This window comes from Manduca sexta, chromosome 18, assembly GCF_014839805.1.
Source record: "Manduca sexta isolate Smith_Timp_Sample1 chromosome 18, JHU_Msex_v1.0, whole genome shotgun sequence".
Classification (NCBI taxonomy): Eukaryota; Metazoa; Arthropoda; class Insecta; order Lepidoptera; family Sphingidae; genus Manduca; species Manduca sexta.
In genome coordinates, this window is record NC_051132.1 from 109,727 (window position 1) to 119,866 (window position 10,140).

Genomic DNA, 10,140 nt, shown 5'->3' on the forward strand with positions numbered 1-10,140 from the left:
ATCTTTGTTAAATGGGAACACAGAAAACGCTAAACTAATTTCGATGAGATTTCGTTTTTAGATAGACTATGTCCTGCAGTCGCATACAGGCTACTTTTTAAATCGATAATTTGCTCCCGTTGCAATTTTTTTAAATACATGACAAGCCGTCATACTGATGGCGATATTCATAACTATGTTATTTAGGGACTATTACAACGGAAAAGTTTTAACGCGAGAGAAGCCGCGAAAAATACCGTTAAACATAAATGTTAAAACATTACTGCGCTGTCAAGTCTCCAACTATTTCAGCCACTAAAGAGACGCCATGTTGCCATTTCAATGTCTTTTAATTTGCAGTGAATTCGATGAAAGAATGTAGTGTCTTCAAAGAGGCAAAATTTATTTCGAACTTGCCTTGGTGGCTTGGTGGTAATTGTACATGATACGAATATGACTACCTCGCCGAGGTCCTCGGTTTGAATTCCGTGTCGGGACAAATCCATCTTAAAAATTACTCATCCGCATCTCGGAGTTAGGAATTAGGTGGTAGGATACCCACGTGCCTCGGAAAGCACGTAAAGCCGTTGATCCTGCGCCTGATCTTTCTCCAGTCATGTTCGATTGCTGTCTCACCGGAATATGAGAGTGAAGGAACTGAGAATACACCTATGTGTTGCGCACACACTTGTGCACTGTAATAACTCCTGCGTACCAGGCTGACTTCCGTTGAGATTGCCCGCCGTGGCCGAAATTCGGCTATGAAGTGCTCATAGTAACTTACAAAATGCATGAAAACTCCATACTGCGTAGAAACATAAAAAGATACGGCTCTTGCAATTTTTACCGCGACACGCACGTCCAAGTAATAAACCTGTTTCGTTACCAAGTAAATAGAGTTATTTCTGGGGGTTGTAAAAACAAAACAAATAAAAAGTTGGTAATAAGTTTCTTCTCAAGGTTGTTCCAATGTGCGTGTTTATTGTCTTGTGGTATTTACGTTATTTATGTTATTAATATTTATTTATAAGTCAGGAATACAGATGTGCAAATTTAATTATATAATTGAAATAAATAGCTTAATATTATAATCTTGAGCGATCATACAACAATGATAATTTCAACTATACCTAGAAAATGTTAATTATATTTTTTATGAATGTATATCATTACTGGAAAAGCCCGTATGGGGAAATCTTAGGTTAAATTAGTAAATATCCAGATTTACTAACATTAATTGGTAAATGTAAAGATTTAAAAAGAAGAGATAATTTTTCAAACGTTTACTATTGAGAGTTGGTCAATGCGTGGGTTTTAACTGCGGGACATCTTATGTTGTGTCCTTGTTTGGGGTTTTTAGAAACATTTCAAACACTAATTTCATATAAGGTTATGACGTGTTTAATTTTTAATAATAATTGTTTAAAACTTCGGCAGAGCACAATCAAATTAAAATAAAGCTTCTATAAATTTTAAATCATCGCGTTGGACATTATTAATATGGAGGTTCTTCAGGACGTAATTTTTACAAAATTCAACTACAATAGGAAATCTAATTACCGAAAGGCTAAAGATCATACCTACATAGTAGGAAAAGGATTGGCAATCCACGGGCTAAACCCGATGCAAAAATGTTGATATTGAACGATTCATCCAGTATACTCTCGCAGAAAAATGACCCTTAAAGTATATAAATTAAATAATAACAATCGACAACTTACAATGGTATGAATTGAATATTCGCGAAATCGTTAGGGACTAGATAAGATTATATTCAGTTCTAATAAAGAAGAATAATATTTATGTCCATTTCCTCGCGAAAATAAGACCAAGCCCTAATCCTTGACTGATTAATAATGTACGTAATAAATTAGTGTTGATCTAACCAAACAAAGTACAAAACCACGTCACATAGAATATTGACGGGGTGTCTATCTATCTCAATAATAATTATTATTCCTAAACAGTATATGTACAAATCGATTGTACTTTAATAGAGATGCAAGTTGTTCGTGCGTAGATTTGCGATTAAATTAGGATTGAATTGCTCTATCCATAATGCGGTTAGCTATTATCACATTGATGAGCTTAAAATCGCATTGTCACTTTCATTATTAAATTGAAAATAAAAAATAATATGCTAGATTCACTTTATTGCTAAATATGTTGCAGCAATGATTTTGTTGCGCCGTGAAGTAATGTTGTTGTATCTATGAATGAATATAAGTAATAATTGGAATTAGGGACGCATAGACCTAGTGTAAGGTTAAACATATTTGTTAAAATAATACTAGCTTTGCATCATTGTATCTCTGCTGGGTATGGGGCTATTGTACTACAAAAAGTTTTAAGCCTTAGTCTCAAGGACGGATCCATATTTCAAGTCAGGGCGGGGGGGTCATATAATCGAGGTGTAGTTAGAACAGACTCCAACTGGATAAAAATAATAAATATAATTATAAAGGAAATAGTATTTTATTATTAAACTTCCAAATAAAACTAACAATAAAATTGTTCCACTGAACGAAAATACTTATTTTTGGATTGGCCAACTCTCCTGTACGGCCTTCTCTAGTTTTACCCTTGGTAAATCACACGTAGAATATAAACTCTTGCATAGTGTTCGCAGTTCACGATTTACACCGACCAAATCTGAATTAATTTCTTACATATTTGCATTGCTAAGCGTTCCATTTCATTTCGGGCGAATGTTGATTCGATAGAGAATTGTTAATTTACCATGATTTCTGAACGTGCTATTGTGTATACGATCTTATCACACGCCTAGTGGTAATGTTCTCTTAAGGTGAGATATTTTAATTGTTGATCATGTCTCGCAATGCATTGCTTAACCTGGCATATATATAAGTAGGTAAGTCACTCGATTTAAATAAAACTACTTACATTTTTTAATGTTTATTTTTCTCCCGATTGCAAGTTTTACAGTCTTCAAGGTCACGTGGTCAGGTGTGATCGTTCGAAAAATCATGTGATGTCAGGCGATCTTCCGTCTAAAAATACCCACAATTCAAAAGGAATTATCGTCGTAGAAGAATGGAATATGGAAGATTAAGGGTATAACTGAGAGGGTTTAGACCTTAGTGCATCACGCTGGCCGAGTAGAGTTTGGCAGACTTCACAGATGACAAAATGACTAGAAATAAATTTGAAGTTGATGGTTAGTAGTAGACAAGTAATACAAAAGAACAACAATATTTGCTATGTAAGACACAAACACACATATACATACGCCCATGTACACACGCACACACACACGCACTGATGTACTGCTCATCTCCGAAGACGTGCGCAGAGGCCCAACTAGTGCACGTACTTTTCGCCGTATGTATGTGGGAGGGAATTCCCACGATGTAATATAGTGCGAATCTATCCCTATACTGGACACAATTCCTACCTCCGGGCTAATACTGAACAGAAAAACTCCAGCGCGTTCCGTAACTTGTTGCCAAGAAGGGTTGTCGAAGTCGCTGAACCAACTGTCCGTTTCATAATAGTATCTTGGTAACAAGTTCGCGGCACCTGCACGACGCCTTGTTATTCTTAGGTTGACAAAAGCGAGGCGCGAGATTTTTGCCGGTTTAAACACAATTTTAAACTTTTTATTATCATACTATTAATCACGCCATTGTTTCGTACACAATCAACTTGATATATTTTTTTATTGCATACTAGTTGACCCGACAGACGTTGTCCCGTCTTAACTATGTATTTGCAGCGCGCAATCTGTCAATAGCTGAAATTAACTTTTTCTTAAATTTTTTTAACGTTCTGCTCAACTTCCTTATTTTTTCTTTCATAAGATCTTTCTTCTGAGAATAACAAACATAACAAAAAAAAATTAGTGAAATCGGTCCAGCCGTTCACGCGTGATGGCGTGACCAAGGGTACGATCAGCAACAAAAGTCGATGAACAAATACTAATTTACAAAACTCCTGAACATTGAAACGGACCACAAATCACTTACCAAAGACGAGTACAGATTAAGGTTATCATTTCAATGTTACAAAAGTCGCTAAACATTTTGTAACTTGACAATGCATTAGTTGATGAATCTCATTTTTGAATCTATACTTCTATACTATTATATAAAGCTGAAAAGTTTGATTGTTTGTTTGACCGCGCTAATCTCAGGAACTACCGGTTCAGACTGAAAAAATATTTTTGTGTTGGATAACCCTTTGTTAGTGGAGTGCTATAGGCTATATATCGTTACGCTATGACCAATAGGAGCGGAGCAGTAATGAAACATGTTGCATAAACGGGCAAAATTTATTAGTTTTGAGAGCTTCTGTTGCGTGCGCTGCTTAAACGGTTAAAGTTATGCAACAATGATGTATGACGGGATTGTTCCTCTTAAAAGTTCTAAAAAATATATAATAAAACAAAGTCCCCCGCTGCATCTGTCTGCCTGAACGTGTCAAACTCAAAAACTACCCAACGTATTAAGATGAAATTTGGTATGGGGACAGTTTGAGACCCTGGGAAGAACATAGGCTCCCGCGAAAATATGTAGCGTGACTTTTATAAGGGAAAACTTTAGCCCGAAAAAACTTTATATCGCGGGTGGAGCCGCGGGCAAAAGCTCGTACACCCTTAAAAAAATATGAAAAATAAACTGACGTTTACGTTGAAACCTACGAGGAGAATCTCCTGCCAGAATAATTTTGAATTTACACATTTATTTTTAAGCCGGCCAGTGCTCTATAAAATAGGATGTTTAAAATGTAATTAACCTATTCCTATTAATGTTGTAATATTACTTTCTAATATATTATGATGTTTTGTTCATACGTAAAAATTTATAATTCTGGTTATTAACTTCAATATATACTATTATATAAACCTAAAGTGTTTGTTTCTTTGAATGCGCTAAACTCAGGAACTACTTAACTGATTTTGAAAATATTTCACTAATAGGAAGCTACATTACTCTTAAGCCCTACACGCTACTTTCTATCCAGAGTAAATATAAAGCACGACCTTTATCTTTGAAAAACTTTTTCACGCGGGCAGAGTAGCGAGCCAAAGCTAATACGTTATAAAACAACAATTTAATTAACATCCTGGACTGTTGTATTTATTCGACAATGTTTTGATAGTAAAAAACGCGGTGCGCTGCGCTTCGCGATATTGGTGTCTTGAAGCTTGATGGGTTCAATTTAACGAATAGAAAAAAGCTTGCATATAAAACAAAGAATTTGCTAATTTCAGCCACATTTGTATTTATTACAGATCATAAAAATTGTCGCTCGTAATGTTTAGCAGTTAATGGTTTGACAGCGTTCAGCTACTTTTGTAGTTCAATTATGACATGTTGTTTTGTTTTTAAATTAATCAGCAACTTATGGTAAATGATAATGATTAGGAAATATTGGAAACAAATTATGTTCAACGACTTCTGTTGCTGACTGTAATAGGCATACATTTTTTTATATATAGATAGCAGTTCCTCATTGAATAGTTCCCATTTAATGAACGTTTATACAAGTAAAGTCTACATTACGCATGTTATCTTCTATTATAATTCAGGGTATAAATTACTAACTCAGAATTCCGACTAAATATCACAAGGCAATTAGTAAAATTTACAGTGAGCTGCCAGCATCCGATGTTGCCATTTCGCTGATTACCGAACTATAGTTTCATTTGTACCTGTAATGCATGCGTTAATTACTAATATATGCCACTGTAAGCTGAATCTAGCAGGTCAATTACAGAATATTGTATAAATCCAAAAGAAACAGTTAAGTAAACGGCCCAAAACAAACCTAAAGAAAATATGATGTTTGAAACATATAGCGCTCCAGAAGTACATGACGCGAACATCCTTTGAACATAATTCGCTAACTATATAAGGTGCTGAGAATATATAAGGTATCAGAAGTATATAACGCGCTGCAACTAGGTATAGAAATGAAAATGAAAAATATTTATTTCGTTCCACATATAGTAAACACATAGGGAAAGGTTGGTAAGGTATATAAGGTTGCTCGATAGAATTATTTTGCTCGATGGTTGCTCGATAGATTAATCTCTGCAGTGATGAAGTTAACAAATAACCTTTCTTTGAGGTCAAATTGGTTATTTAAGGTTCTAGTTGGCAAAATTTTACGCTTCTAAATACAATGATTTGAAAAGTATGCTCTTTGCCAGTTAGTAAAAGATAATTCCTACTTGCGATCAGATCTAAATTTTTAAAATAGCTGATCACACTAATCAATGACTACTCCCAATTAGAACGACAATCTAGAATCCATTAATGAAACTTTACAATTTCCTAAAATTACTACAAATATTTTATTTATTTTAATATTTCATAGCCTTTTTCCGCAAGTCTGAAAAAGTTTTTCCGGGATAAAAACCCCGCTTCACATTTTTCCGGGATAAAAAGTAGCCTAATAACTAATGTAGCTTCCAATTAGTGAAAAAATGCAGTTTAGTAATTATTTCCTAAGATTAGCGCAATCAATTTTTATAAGTCAAGTATGCATAAAAAAGTGTAAAAACGAACTTAATGCAATATAATTATCCAGTAGTAACTGATTGTTTGTTTGTCCCAATTAATAACTCCAGTATAATTTGATGAAATCGTGTGCTTACTGTTGTGAATTAGACCGCGTTAGCTGCCCGAAAACCGTATACACATTACCATTGGTCGAGAGAGCATCCGCTATACCTTTTTCCAATTGCATCGTAATAATGCTGAGTGCAAACTATTTATTCATACCTTTGCATATTCAGTAACAGACTGCACGGAAAATTTCCGGTAAAGTAATAATGACAACGCAATTTGAGTGATAGTGTTCTTTGGATTGAATTTTTTGGGCAATGCTGTTTTACCCGAGGATACAAGAGGCGCGTGGCAGTTAGCATCTGGGTGTAGATACCAAGGAGAAACAAGCACGTCGCCCGCTAAAAAAACTCCAGGAAAAGGTGCATGTAAATTGATTTATCCAAACCTTGTAAAAAATAATATTTTTTGTTTTTTGTTAGACTGAGGCAGGATTTTCGTGCCCGGCGTCCAGTTTGATTAACACCTGGCCCTGTCTTTTGAAGAAGAAGAAGAAGGAAAATGACGTCAGTCAGGAGCCGATTGTAAAACACTAAGATCTTCTCAGCAACATGATTGGAATAGTGTGTTCAATTTCACTCAGAATCAAATTTTATTGGATGGGAAAATATTGGGCAGAAGAGATCGGTAAGTGAATCGCCCTGTGGTAATTAATAAGCATTGGCTATAATTCTACGTTGCCATTTACCAAAATAAAGCATGCCTTGGAGGAAAAAGAGACTGAAAAGTAAGTTTTTAAGCCTCCACAATACATCACTTTTCTTTGAGAGTTAAATATATTTAACATTAACCAAACTTCAAAATATAAAGTTATTGAGAGTACGTAGTTAATAATAAGGTACTCATAATATAAAGCATTAACTCTTTCAACTACTCAATACTAGGAAAATCATGTTTTTCGAACCGAATCACCCAAATCATTGGTCGAGCTATCAAAGGATATCTAATTGTTAACACAGGTAGTTTATATTCACAAAATCACTATTCAGCCGTACAGTTTTCATGTACGGTTCAATACCATAATGAATTTGGCCCGGCCATGGATATATTCAATTTGAACGTGAAGTAACGCCATTAGGCAATTAGCAGAGATCGTCACAGCCCGCAAAGCCTCGATGGAGCTGGTAAATAGATTTCCATTTACGTCCTTTTGTTGGAACACCGCCTATTAACAGTTTAAACCGTGCCCCAAATGAGATGAGTGCGTGGCATCGATTTGTGCATTTTTTGTATTCTGCATTTCTTCTATTATACTAGGTCGTCTATTGGTCGAAACTTGACCGTCGCAATTAATATATTTGTAACACATATTACTCTAACTTTTGCTCGCGGCTTCGCCCGCGTGACGGAGTTTTCCGGGATAAAAGTCCACTGTATGATAAAAGTCTTGCTACATATTTTCTCGGTACAGATAGGTTCAAACTAATTTTATTCCCATGGGGGTTGAATTTATCAAAATCCTATTTAAGCGAACGTCTTCATCATAGTAGCTCCAATCTTTAATTTCAGTTCAATCAGTCGAAAATCTAAGAAGATTTATACAAACTTTCATCCTCTTGGGGGTAGAATTTATCAAAATCCTTTCTTCGCGGATACCTACGTCATAACATCTACCTGCACGCCAAATTTCAGCCCGATCCGTCCAGGGGTTGGTGGCTGTGTGTTGATAGATCACTATGTCAGTCAGTCACCTTTGAGTTATATGTATTTAGATATACATATTTCTACACTACTCTTTATGAACTTTGATTAATCCAAACCAAACATATAATGTTCTTGAAAAGGGGTACAAAGGGTTTTCTTCATATGTTCACAATATTTTATCTTGAGGATAATATTCTCATGATCATACTTTTTTATAACATCTAGCTACTTGTGTATCCGCATCGCCTTAGACAACATTTCTATGGTCTAAGGCCGTCTTCATTCAATAATTAGATTAGCCTCGGCCGTCGACAGTAGTTAACTACACGAAATACACTGTAGAAGAGCTGATGGGCAATAGTATGATTGCCGCCTAGCCTAGTATTTTAATGATTAATTAAGATTGTTCTTCTTTTGCACTTTAGGATAATTAAAGGACTAAAAAGTGATGGAAAGATACTTATTTAATCTGCAAGAATGGACTTGTACTGTGAGAAGAGACGCAAGTGAAGTCACCAGTAATCGCCAGTCAAAATAATATTTTGGGGCTGTCTAAATATTCCGTAAGTACTTAAGGTATTTCGGAGGTTTGCTTATTTTCAATGACTTGGGGGGCTCTGAATAGTTATTACGTCAACAATATTTATATAATTATTTTTTGATAAATAAATAAAATAAGGAAATTTAAACAGATTTGTAAACATGTAACCTTATATGCTTATATAAGTATGCAAAAAATTAAACATATAAACAAAAAAATGTAAATCTTTTGCTTACGTAATAGGTACTCGAACGGGTCCTGAACAATAATCGATCAATTGTCATAAAAGGCAATATATTTACAACAAAATATTTTTTAAATTATTTCTCCACAAAATGTCATAGAGGTAGAACTGAAATTCAAATGTGAGTCCGTCAAGTTCTCTTAGTATGCATGAGATACGATCTCCATATTTTTGTGGAATTAAAGCCAGCTGCAGAAAGAATTTTTGAGAGCTTGTTGCGATTCAGTACGAATTTCGGTCGGAATAACAATGAAATTGCAAATTGGATGCATGTGCACTAAGCATGGTCACTTGGTTACGTAGCGGTGGTCTGATTACTATGTCATACTAGGCTTTCCTCGTGGTTCGGTTCGCAAGATCTTTTATATCCATTCTTTCAAGATATGAATTGCCCTATTATTCATATCCCCTTAACAGCTTCTTCTATGTTTATGTTTAAATAGTAGCTAATAATAATCACGGGCTGTCTTACTTCTTCCTACCATCTTTACGCAGATGACCTACAAATTTACTACTCCGCCCCAGCAGTACGCTTGACTGAAGCTATTGTGACTATTAATAAAGACCTTGCCAGAATAGGTGAATGGGCTTCAAATTTTGGTCTTGTGGTAAGTCCTCTGAAAACTCAGGCCATTGTTGTTGGCAGCCGCAGGATGTCATCCAAAGTGGATTTCAGTGGACTTCCTCAGGTCGTATTTGATAGTTGTACCATTCCCTATAGCGATATGGTCAAGAACTTGGGAATTCTTATAGACAGAAACCTGTCCTGGGTACCCCAACTGCGGGAAATCAGTCGTAAGATATTTTCTGCTGCCGGGTCCTTGCGTCGCTTACGTAATTTCCTTCCTATCCCCACTAAAATTGCTCTTGTGCAATCACTTCTTTTACCACTCCTTAATTATGCTGATGACAGCTATCTCGATCTTTCCAAAGCCCAATTTGATAAACTTGAGCGTCTTCAGAACTTCTGCATCCGTTTCATTTTTGGCCTACGTAAATTTGATCATATATCACAATTTCGGACTAAACTCAAGTGGCTTCCCATACGCCTCCGCTTGAATACCCGGATTTTATCTCTGTTATATTGTGTTTTATTTCTCCCCTCTTCTCCTTCTTTATCTTAAAAAACCGATTTCACT